Source organism: Psammomys obesus, unplaced genomic scaffold (genome assembly GCF_907164565.1).
Source record: "Psammomys obesus unplaced genomic scaffold, mPsaObe1.curated_primary_1811, whole genome shotgun sequence".
Lineage (NCBI taxonomy): Eukaryota > Metazoa > Chordata > Mammalia > Rodentia > Muridae > Psammomys > Psammomys obesus.
Window position 1 is genome coordinate 14,668,869 of NW_026596117.1, and position 13,384 is coordinate 14,682,252.

The 13,384-nt window shown below is 36.8% G+C and overlaps 1 protein-coding gene across 1 annotated transcript in view; it reads right to left on the minus strand.

The window, feature by feature from the left end:
• The window catches only part of Gabrb1 (gamma-aminobutyric acid type A receptor subunit beta1), a 450,390-nt gene that overhangs the window by 260,640 nt on the left and 176,366 nt on the right, over positions 1-13,384 (minus strand). The window lies entirely within an intron of this gene.

Genomic DNA, 13,384 nt, shown 5'->3' on the forward strand with positions numbered 1-13,384 from the left:
CAGTCCTGAAGATACCTGATAAAACAGGATCGGATGAATGGGGAGGAGGTCCCCCCTATCAGTGGACTTGGCAAGGGGCACAGTGGAGATGAGGGAGGGAGGGAGGGACTGGGAGGGAATGAGGGATCGGGACACGGCTGGGATACAGAGTTAATAAAATGTAACTGATAAGAAAAAAAATAAAATTAAAAAAAAATGTTTTACTGCAGAAAGTTTCCAAAGAAACTTTTTTCTCATTAGGTTCACTGCGTTAAACAAATGAAACTGACACGTTGCTTGAACGTTCCTAATGTTGGGCCTCAACACACAGGAAAGCTATGCCTTCTTTGAAGCGACAGACTCTCAGTATTTCAGGGGAGTTATACTTCTCTACTTCCTAGTTTTCCTGCTTCCTTTTATATTTCAGTACGAGCCCTCAACTGTTAGCTTCAGTACATGCAGCGGGTCACAAAAACAAAACTAGAAGACACACACAATGTAGGATAGAGACCTATAGGGAAGAGAGAGGAGGGATAATAGATGTTGGCAGGAAATAAGAGAGGTGATAATAAACAAACCCTTTGAACATGCATAAAAATGTCAAGGAGTAATTTAACAAGTAAATAAATCAAACCCTTTTTAAGATCAAGTGACTGTATTGACATCTCACTTGCAGCCACAAAAGTTGAAAAGCTAAATCTATGAGTTTTGTAATCTCAGCTCCATAGAAGCAAAGTTCCCAGTCTTATGCGAACTCATCTATGTTTCTTTAATTCTTTACTACATTTGCCAGTGTCATGCTTCATTATGTTATACAAGTCTGAGAAAACAGTCTCAATGGACATGACCTACTGATAATGCTCCGTTTCTATCCAAACAGTGTGTGGCCACTCAGACCATTAATGCAGATTGCTTGGTTTTGGATTCTGGGTGGCTGTTTCAACCATGCTGTCATAAGCAAGTTATCTATATGCATTGTGCTGCTTCAGTTTAGCCAGTTTAAGTAGGATGTTAAACAAACTCCCTTTCTTAATGAGTTATTTTGGTAATTAAATACTGGCACCAGCCAGATTTTTCTTCTGCTTGTTCTGGAGACTTTGCCTTCTCTGCTGATGAGACCAATGAGCTCTGCTTGTTCCTGATGAAGTGTCAACCGTTTTTTCTTTCTGTCTTCTTCTTCTTTTTGTTTTTTTGTAGTATATCTGGTAACTTTTCACCTTCTTAAGGACATTGCCTTGGTATTTCTTCCATCTCCAAACTCACCAAATTTTCCTTCTCAGATCAATATGTTTATGGTTTACAGTGCCACTCATCTATCCATCCATTTCTCATCTGTTCCATTTTATGGTTTGCAGGACCCACTACCATCATACCAAAGTCCCCATCTTCCACTCTTAAATCTGTTGGTCAATTTGATCAGTATTTAAATAACTTGATGTATTAGCCAGACCTCACACAGTTGATTAGCCCCATTTCTTTGGCATACTTTCTTCACTCAGCTTCCAGGATACCATGTTCCTCTGGCCTGCTTGATTTAGGTAGCTGTCCCTTCTGGGTTTCTTTTGCCCCTCGTTTTTAACTCACGTGTTAGGGGCTTTTGTTGTTGCCCTGCACTTCAACTTCATCTCCTTTTGATCTTTTCTCATCCTTGGTTAGCTCATACAATCCGATGCTTTTGTTGTCTGTTTTCAAGAGACATCAACACACTTGCTTATGATTTGAACACAGTTTAAGAAACAAATACAGCAGCCACTGTGCTTTTTAGAGTGTTTAAATTGAAAAACTGAAGGAATGGAGTGGTGGAAAGTACTTCTGGGGAGAAGCCAAGAATTGTCTGGGGATATTGTGTTCAAAATATCTGTAGACATCTAGGTACAGAACTCCATGCAGGACACTCAAAACAGTTATCTGGATTTGGATGCATCTGCCTACTTTAAAATAAGCCACACAGGCTAATTATTTGCCATTTCTACACCTTTCCTCCCTTGTCAAAGACACTGAAAACAAGCAAGTAACTTCTTTGCAATTAGAAGGAAATGAGTTAGTCAATTCTTTCAGCTTGAGTTCACTGCAATTTTATTAGGTGCTGGAAAATAGTTGTACCTTATGTTTATTAAAAATAACAAAATGATGCAGGAAAGGTAAACCACCATTTTTTTCCCTAGAAGTTGTGGACAAGAATAGCTCCTAGCCCAGATTCAGTGCATGCTGAGTTGCTCATTCTTCATTGTAACTGTCTGTGCTCTGGAGGAGCAGCATGCTCTATTTGAGCACAGCATTCTGTGTTCCCAAGCAGAGATTGAAAAGAGTGAGTTACGCAGGAAAACATTTTTATCCCCTCCAAATATGTTCTGTGGGCTGAAATACTCCGGAGAACAAGGCACTCATTCCAGTAAATGTGCTTCTGTTTCCCCATTCCTTCTTTTGCACTCAAAAAGGCAATACTAGGTACTATAAAGACCCTTGCCGACTGATCAGAATATTTGGGTTGACGTGCAAAAGTGAGTCAGCTCAAACTCTCGTCTTAAAGGATATTTTAATTGCATTTTCACAGCACACAGTCTCCTTTGTGACATCACTGTTTTAGGCTAACTTAAATTATTGCTTCCATAATGGCTATGGGATGTTCAAATAACCCACAAGCATGCTGCTGATGCAAACTGTAAAGGCTCCATATCTTGACATTATGATTTTGTAATGCTTGAAAATATGACTTATATATCAGGTGTAGTATTATATCCAATATGATATCTGCGATGGAACTTTATATTTGAGAAATATCCTATAACTCGCATTTGATTTACAAAACTAGAAGTAAAGTCACAGTGCAGTAAGACTACGGCTCCTCAGGTTATCACTTCCCAATCTGAGAGCTACAACACTACACAGAAGGGAACATAGCTTCAACTCGGTGCCTCAGACAGTTTGCAAAAGGAAATTAAGTCTTTATTTTAATGCTGACGAGTATGTGAACAGAATAAGTTTGTTATCTAACGTATACATCACGTGTTTTATATGAGATAAATGAATGTTTCTTTGGCCATTACATAAGTAATGGATATTATTATTTTTTGCTGCCATTAATCTGATTATTCTTAATGTACCCATATGTTATCTCAGTTCTACAAAAGAAGGAAGATCATTGTAAACAAAGCACTTTAAATCTTTAATTAACTTGATGTCTGCATAAAAATAATGGTTTTCCAAATACTAAGCTAATAAAATTACACTAAAATATGTATATTTATTCATATATACACTCGTGCAAGTAAAAACGAGTCAATATTTATAAATGATACATAGTTGGGGAAAAAGCATGAAAATAAAATTTGTAATGGAAGCCTTCCTTTACCTCCCCCTGCCCCCCAAGGGAAGAACATCCTTGCTAGGTCATAGACAAGGACACTGCAGCTAATCCTTAAGATACCTGATAAGCTAGGGTCAGATGGAAGGGGAGAAAGACCTCCCCTATCAATGGACTTGGAAAGGGACAGGGAGGAGATGAGGGAGGGAAGGTGGGATTGGGAGGAAATGAGGGAGGGAGCTACAGATGGGATACAAGGTAAATAACTTGTGATTAATATAAAAAATAAAAAATAGTATAAAAAATAAAATGAAATTGTGTTTACAGAAAAAAAAAATTGTAATGGGAGCCTCATGGAAAAGTTAAGAATTTTGGGGAAAAAAATTGCTTCAAAGATTCCACATGAGGGCCTGGAAAGATACCTCAGAGGTTAAGAGTTCATGTTGTTCTTACAGAGGACTCAAACTCAGTTCCGAACATCCATGCTGAGTGACTCACAGTCCCATGTAACTTCAGGTAAGGGAATCTCACCCTGGCGTGAGATTCTGTGGGCTCTTGTGTATACACACACACACACACACACACACACACACACACACACACCCCACAAATAATTACACACACACACACACACACACACACACACACACACACACACACACACTAGACAACTAAAAATAAATAAACATTCTGAAGGAAGGATTCCAACACATGATTATGAAAACTAATAAATCTTCTTGACAGTTGAGATCTTTTTCAAACAAGAAGCTAGGCTTTACAGCACATATCTGATGTATGAGGCTCCCCTCTCCCTCTCTCTTTCTACTTCATCTCCTCTCCTCCTTTTCCTTCCTTCTGTCTTGTCTTCAACTTTCTCCTCTTTCATTATTTTCTCTTTCTCTTCTTCATTCTAACAGCTCACAGTCGGTATTCTCCCCTAGGATAATTAACTAAGCCTGTGAATTTCGGATATACTTTAAAATATTATATGGTCACTGTCTGTATTTAATATTCTATATGAATTACAGAGTATTAATCATAATGACACTTTGGAATACCACATGGTCACAAATAGCTATAGTAACTGCATAATTATATAAATGGATTATTAGGTATTTAAATTAGTCACAATGCCTTATTAATGAGAAAGAAGACCCTAAAAAATGTCATGTAATCATAACTTTTTTATATAATTACTTATTCATTAAAACTAAAAACCTAGGCAAAAAAAGCAGTGCTTTCCTTGAAAACAATTTCAAATGGCTTTTTTTTTTTTCTGGTTTTCACTGGTGAAGTTATAAAATATAAAGCCATTAAACAGTGAGAGGCCTATGAAGCCTGCCCTTTACAGGAATGGCAAGGAGAATCTCTATGCATTCTTTCTGATAAACCGACAATCTACCTGTTGTTTATGCCTGGTCTATTTTCTTTTTCTTCAATTCAAAACATCAAGCTTCCTTCTCTTACAAAGTACATTTTTCAATATCAACCAGTCTCCTGTAAACACCACATCAGCCCACATAGCCATTCTCTGCACTTAGATCCACAGTGTTGTGGCTTAGTGTATGCACCGTGAGCGCCCTGCCAGCTGCCGAGAGCTCTTTAATGCAATCATAACAGCTCTGTGTGGGCCACATTTTAGGAAAGAGAACAGTTTTCAGGGTCCACAATCAATACAGAAAGAGAATATGAAACATTTAGGAACTCTAAACGGCTCTAGGAATCAATAATGGCATCTATACATTCCTATGTTTTGGGATCTGTATTATCAAGATAATTGCCTCTGCTTTTTAGTTGTTTTATCATAAAGACGAGGATATGATAAGATGATCCTCCAGGGGAATGCGAGAAATGCTGTCTTTCTTTTGCAGTCAATATAACTGTAGTCATTGATTTTATTCTCAAACACAACCCATGGTCAGGCACTGCCAAGAATATCAAAACATCAATTTGAAGTAGAGCTAGCTGCACAAATACAGTAGGCAAGTTCTCAAGGTCCACACCAGGCCACAGGCTTCTGGTGAGCAGTAACCTCATTTTTTATACCCAAAGTTTAGAACATTCATTTTGGAACATGGACTCATTGCTATGTGTGGGAGGACCTAACAAAAGTTTGTACATTTGAAAATGTACACAACCTTGAGAGAGTTATTTCTACTTGTGCTGTGTACTTTCTGCAATTCTTATTTCTGTAATGGAGAACAAAAAGGTCACTGTATATAGAAACATAGACAACAAATACAAATGCTTTTAAGGATTGATTTGAGTAGGACATTAACGGCTTTATGAAGAATATGGACAATGAAATGAGAAGACAGGTCCAACATTGCTTTCAATGTTTACAGGTGTTTTTTGCAATAATGGCCTAAAGAAACAGAGCAGTTTATGTAGTCTGTCAAAATAAAGAAATGGATGTCCACCTATATCTATAAAAGTGGAAGAGAAATATCAAACAAATGAAAATGTTCATAATTAAGGGCAAGAATATAATGGACAGAAGTAGAAGCAATCAGAAAATTTGGCCTTTTCTTTTTTTACCTTTTACCTTATCGTTTTCTTGTAGACCAATGTAAATATGTTGTATATTATAAAAAAAATTAAACTGAATTTTAACAATATGAAATGACTACACTCATTCACTAATGCTGAGTAGTTGGCTAGTTTTCCAGTAACACTCATGGTTTCCCTCTTGTTGAGTGACTCTCAAGTCTGGTTACAGTACCCTTGGTTACTACCAGTGAAGGCATTCCATCCACTACTGTACCCTTAGTCATTGTTTTGACTCATAGGCATCACAGCTAGATAGGAATTTGCTTACTCTCCTCCTTCAGAAGCTTGCATGGTGCTTTTTGGTATCATGAAAGCTAGTCTTCAGAGAGAAAGCTTTTAGGTTTGTTCTGGCTCAGGGACTTCTGGATGCCTGCTTCTGAAGTTCATGGAATCTTCAAAAATGGAGACTTAACTTGCCCACTTTTGGATGGAAATCAAGGCCAGCAGCGCTCAGCAATATGTTTTGGAAGTGTTATGAGAAACCCTGGCCAAAAACTCAAAAGAGGGATTCTTCTATTGGGTATTGTGGTTTTGGTTAGCTGGTCTTTGGATCTTATTAGAAGCATTATGGTAAAACTTGATTTAAACTATATATATGGATTTATACATTGAATTTCATGTATTACAGATATTTTTAAGTAGATAATAGCATGGTTCTTTATGACTTTCTCAGGTAAGCATAGTCCTCATCAAGGAAAATTCTCTTTGCAACAGAAAGAGACTATAATGGAAAAACCATAAACAACAAAACACAGAGTTACTGCACTCAGTCCCAGCTGATAATCTACAAGATGACTCCCACACCTGAGACTCAGCCATCATTGCAATGAAGGGGAGAAAAGATTGTAAGAGCCAGAGGAACAGGAAACTTGCCATGAGATTATGTCGCCTAGGAATGACATCATCTCAGCAATATGTCTCCTCAAACGTGAGCTGAAGAATATCAACAATGGACATGCTAAAGTGCATAGGGGTGGTAGAGGTCTGGATTCCAGGAAGTCTCAACGCTACACAGAGAACTACAAGCAACTAATGAGTGCTGAGAGCAGAAAAATAGTCTTCTCCAGAAAGAGCGCAGCAATTGGCTATCCAATACCAAATGTTCAGCCCTGAACACATGCAGAATAAGTAACATAATACAGATAAACAAGATGTACTTCTGTGTTTAGAAACACGTGCGCGCACACACACACACACACACACACACACACTAACAAGTAATGACAAAAGAGGCCATGAATTTGAAAGAGAGTAAAGAGTGGCATATAGGAGGGTTAGAAGAAAGGGAAGAAAAGAGGAAGATGGTATAATTATTTTATAATCTTAAAAAAATAAAAGAAATAGCTAAACAATACAAAATGTAGAAAAATTATAGTTTAATCAATAGAATCTATTACAATAAAATTAATACATATAATTCACCTGCATGCTACATTGTATCTTAATTTATACATACATACATGTGTATAAACAAAGATACACATATATGAATGTATATAATATATATACATAGATGTGACATATATAGCAGGTAAATTAATTATCATTTAAATATCATTAGGAACAAATATTTTCTAGGAAAGAGAAGATATAAAATTCAAAAAGTAAGTCAATGTCTTACATTCTCAATATTATTTAGAAGTGTCAGTGCAGAGTTGTGATGTTTTTCCCATTTCTGGACTAGGGAATTAATTGATAATTTAGAAAAATAAAGAAACTTCAAGACTATTCCAGCCCTAAGAATTCTGCAGCAGAGTTTAAAGGGCCACAGTTATCTACAAATGATTTTTTTAAAAGTTAACATTGGAAAGAACAACCACAGTAGACTTCAGCCTTGACACCGGTTACAACCCCTGACTTCCTAATGATATACAAACACACAAACTAAGATCAAAATTTGGATCTCAGTGGTCACACTTGGAGATGTTAGAGAAGCAAGTTGTTACAGCAAAATCTGACATGTTACAGAAACGCAATTGATTCTGCTCTTCTAATGCAATGAACACACTGAGGGTGACAATATCTGAGGTAAAATCCTTACTGGCATGAGCGGGGACACAATGACAGTCCTGACACCCGAAGAAGTCATCTCCAGAAGAAAGACCTACCTCTCAGTTCTGATAACTTGAGTTTATGTGTACTTCTTGGGTTTTTCATGCTCTTTGTCACATTGTTACATTACTGTGACAGTACTTCACTAATTCCTATCTACTTTTTTTTTTCAGCTATAAATAAAGTGCCTTAGATTATTTTTTTGCTATAACACACAGTACACTTTGAGATCAGCAGTGATGGCAGAGGGAAAATTCTTTAGGGAATGATCTAGTTGATAAATGAAGATGGGAAAAATGTAGTATGACTATGTTGAAAATTGGAAGTTGATTGAGACAATACAGTTATCAGAATAATTAAAATCATCGGCATCGCAGGATGACTTATCTATCCCCAGATTCATATGTTGAAGCTCTAACCCCAGAACTTAACTCTATCAAGTATGAAATCTTTAAAGAGTGATTGAATTAGGGTAGCCCTAATTCAAATGACTGGTACTCTAGTGAAGGGAGAAATTTAGACACCTGACACATAGAGAGACTGTGAAAGCTTCGCCATGACAGTGCTCTACACAAGGAGAGAGGCCTTGAATAGACCCCTCCTTCCTCTCAGCTTTCAAAAGAAGCCAGCACTACTAACATGCTGTTTGTTCCTAGCCCCAAATTACCAGACAATAACATTCTGTTGTTGAAGCTACCCTGTGTGACATTCTTTGTTTTGGTAGCCCTGTAACCTCCCAGTAGCCTAAGGAGGTTAAAAGTAGTGGAATTATTGCGGCGGATAGAAGTTTAATACTCATTTCATCATAAAGAAACAGCTGCTGGCCTTTGCTCCTGGTACAGGTCTTGGTGAAGTGTCTTGACCAATGATAGCACCACAAACACTGAATCTATCTACCATTAAGCTCAGGTAGGAACACATCAAGGGATGGAAAGACAAAAACAACATATTATTTATAAAGGCATTAAATAGAAACCAGGAATCTACAAAGTTTTTGATAATACATTAATCAAATGTGATGTGTATTCTTTTTTAGTCTGCTTTTAAAAAAGAACAAATAGAAGCTATAGAGATTCCCCAGTGGTTAGAGCAATGGCTGCTCCAGCTTAATTCTAGCCTAGATCCAATATCATTTTCTGCCTTTCACAGACACCGGGCATGCATGTGATGCATAAACATACACGCAGGCAAAATACCCTCACGTATAAAATACTTTTTAAGTAAGCAATAAAAAATGAGATTGGAAGGTTTACTTTGTATTTTCTATATCGGTATATATAGAATTAGCTTCGTAATATGTATAGCTTATAGGCCCAAAACAACAACTAAATATGTACATGAAAGTGGAGTAACAAGTCGAGTGCAAAGCTATAGTGCAGTTTCAAATATACAGTTTCATATATATATTTACAGATACATCTCATGGTAGACTATCTACAAATATTACTCTAAGTGACACAGTATACACAACATTACCTGTGCGTGCTCACAAGTTGTGAAGACACCTAAGTGTGCACACTGAGTCTCTCTGTGATTGGGCTACCCATTTGCCTACTGAAGCTTTCACAGAATCTTTATAGCCCCGGTTTCACTTCCAGTAGAAGACAGAAAAAGAAACACTTTAAAAATAATAAAAGGAGAGCACTGGTAGAGTTAAAAGAGGAAGACAAAAGGAGGAGAGGGTGTTCTTGGGAAGCTAAATACTCCACTAAATGTCTTCACGTAATCAAATCGTTCCATGCCTGCCGCTTTTTAAGGAGAAAAAAACAAACACAGTTTTTAGCCCCCACATGTATAGGCCTTGGAGAGAGCTAGTGTGTGCGACCATCTGGATGGTGTTTGCATAAGAGACTGAATACATCTGGTCACTAATAGCAACAATCACTCTTTGCTTAAACGCCATCATTTAGATAAAAGAAACATTGCAGCTGATGACTATGGGTCAGGTAAGTGCATCCTGCACATATTAACATTGCTCTTACAGACATGTTCTGGGCAATCCTTTAGTTTAAGAAAGTCGGGTAAATGAAATTAATATTTTCAATCATTGCACAATCTTATTTACACGAAAAGTTTAACCAGCTCCAAGACACCGAGAGTTAAAGTGTCATAAAAACAGTTGAAAACCCAGCAGTCTTGGTGAGATGAAATTGTGATGGGGTATGGAATGACAGTTGTCCTGTGGGTTACAGAGAATGTAGTCATCTTTATGGAAGAAATTTGAGAGAGGATTTCAAGACAAAGATGTAAAATGGGAAAAGTTATCATGGGGGCAGAGTGGTGCCCTTATAAAGAGTGAAAACTTGGACACAGGCACACAGTGAGGCCATGTAAAGAAGAGAAGATGACATCCATTTACACAACAAGGGAAGGGCACTTTCAGCAAGAGAAGGAGAGGCCTTTAATAAGACAGCAGCGTTGCAGTGACATGGTATGGTATCCCACTATATTATAATTTCCAGGAGATTTTTTTCAGTACTCAGTACATAGTTAAGTTTGAAATTTTGTAGAGATATTTAGAGAAACAACTAGAGATTTATCAATTCCATAGAAAATTAAACCAATTTTATGTGGACTTTGAAGCTACTAATTCAGCGTGGAGGCTTCAAGCATGTTCGTAGGAAAATAAAGATGACAATGATAATAAGTAGAGAAAATGAGTGATGAAATTGGCTAAGGAGTGACAGTGAGTTAAGGTATTAATTTAGATAGAATAACCTGTAAACGAGAATGAGTTAAACAGTACAAGTAAGAAGCAACAGGTTAAGTCTCAGGGATCAAGGTATCTTGTGTTTTGTGCTGACATACTAGGATGCTGGTAGTTTTGTTATTACATGGGACAAAAAGGAATCCTGGTTTGATAGAAAAACAAATGACATGAAGTAAGAATTATGTCTGGCAGAAAGGCAGAGCTTTCCAATTCAGATACTGGTAGCCAATTACAAACCTTTTTTCCAAACTTGGTTGGGGGATTTTAGACACTTATTGTTGTTCAATTCAATGAGCAGATCAAATCTGCAATAACCACGACAGCACATATTAGAGACAAAAGATAAGCTCTCAAGGCAAGGACAGTCGTCATTAAGTCATTCAATGAAAACAAGTAGAGAGTGAGAAATGGCTTTGGTAACTATGGACGTGGCTGCTTAAGCAAGTAGCCTTGCTGATGAAGACTGCGGAATGAATAGTGATAAAGAAGAGGAAACCAAGGTTGTAAGCAGATTGGAACTCAAAGAGAAAACCAACTTGAAGGAATCATTAAAGAGAAAAGTCTAATGATTAAGCTGTAACGGTGCTGTGTCTGAAGACTGTGCAATAATAAGATTAGATGTTATTGTTAAGAGGTTAGCTCAGAGAGAAGAGAAAACTCTGAGACTGAAATGAGAAGAAAGAGAAAAGGAAGGAGGATTTTGAGGACCTGATATTCGACAGTGAGTGACTTGCTAAGAAAAATGAATGATTTTGCCAACTTTTGGAGGATAGAGGCTTGTAGTAATAGATTAAAGTACCAGCTCCTATTTACAAAGCTATAATAGTGGTGGCAGAGTTACTCCTTTGAATAACGTATTTTGTTACAGCAGAGGTTACTCAAGAGCAAAGGCCATAAGGACCGGTGTGTTAGAGAGCAGCTTCACAGAAGCCCAGTTACTCAGTATCATCTTATATCAAGTGCCATTCCGTAAGAATGCTTACAGGATAAGATACTGCACTTTGGGTATAAAATATGACTTGGAATAGTTTTTAAAATCTTGTAATTTCATATAGCTTAAAAATTGCACCTCATATTAAATTTGAATAAAAATTTTGACTTAATTTAAGAATTTTGTTTTATGATTATGGAGTAGTTGGCTAACAGGGCTTTGGGTACATCAGTCTTTTCATTACTAAAATTACTTCTTAATATATGGGCCCATTCACCATGACAATTAACTGGACTTACGAAAATGGATAAAGCCATCAGTATCATTCTCTCAATTACTTATGTCTAAAATAAGTACTTTACCCTCCTAAAGATGCCAAAACATATGTTATATGACAAGGACTTTCTGCTTTGTCTGCTTAAGAATGATAAATGATAGCTATTTTTTTAAAAGGCTTTTATGAGAAACAGGCAGATTTTCACTTTTACAACCAGCAAATGTTATGTCAGAGGAACTGAAGTGAGCAGGATTTAATAGATAGGCTAAGAGAGGAAATCTGATAGAAGCCTGAGTCATGGAAATGGCTGACTAGAGAACAGGGACTGCTTAAGCTGCAAGTATCTTGGTTCTTCATTCCAGATGCTGCTTGCCACAGTGAGACGCCTCCAGACTCCGAGAAAACTCTTCTCAGGGTCAGAATAGCAGATGGATAGGCACATGGAGCAGGCGCTGAGTGCTTTCTTAATTGGACAACTGTATTTGTGTTCTAATCATTAGTAGCCCCAGGAGTTAGAGGGCTGACCGCAGAAGGCAAGTTTCCAATATCCGATGAAGCACAGTTTAGAGAGCTATGACTTAGGGGCTACTATGTACTCAATCTCAAATTAATTACTTTATGATATTTTTCTTAATAATGAGCTAGGGAATATTAAGCCATCAGTACATTGTTAAAGGCTGCCAATAGTTTCTAAAATTCCTGAAGTGAAACTCTAAACTGCAACTTTGATTTTCGTTATTACCAGACATAGCTGCACTCTGTTCCCCAGCAGAATACTGATAGTAAAACCTCTATAGCTTTCCTCTGCCTCTCAAAGGGCTTATGAAGGCAATACCAGCACTTCGAGCAAGTCATGGTTTAGTTAAAGTTTTTGTAAAAGTAAAAATAAAATTTGAAATGTAACTTAAATTTTTAATTATTAAGCCTTCAGTTACAAAAACGTTGATAACATTTTTATGACTTAGTAAATAAGCAAAATTAAATGAAAGACCCATTATGGTATAAAACATTGCTGATCTAAGTCAAAGACAAATTATCTTTTTACTAGTGTCAAAAACACAACAACACAAATGTGATACAGAAAACAGCTGATAAAAATTAGAGATAGCTCAAGGAAATAAAGAGATATCATATTCATGAACTGGAAATCTGCGTAATTTCATGATGTAAATTCTTCCCGTACTAATTTATTGACTCAGCACTTCTTCATAGTAGACATTTATTGTGATAGACGGACAAATTCATTCTAAAAGTTGTAGGAACATGTGACGAATGTTCAGTCTCAAACAACTTGAAATGTTAATATAATATTAAAGGCCATATACACTTTGCTTTCATGACTTGGCTTAGAGCCACCTGAATTAAAAGAGGGTGACCCTGTGTAAAAATAAATAAATAGAACCATGGGACACAGCTGACTATATTTTTAAAAACCCAGTATATTTGATCAATGTTGTTGGCACAATCTAATGATGAAAATTCATTTTTAATAAATGATACACAAATAAACTAGAGATTCTGGGGGAAAATTGAACCCTACCTGTAGCTCTTGCAAAATGTCCCAAAATAGTTTAGTAAAAA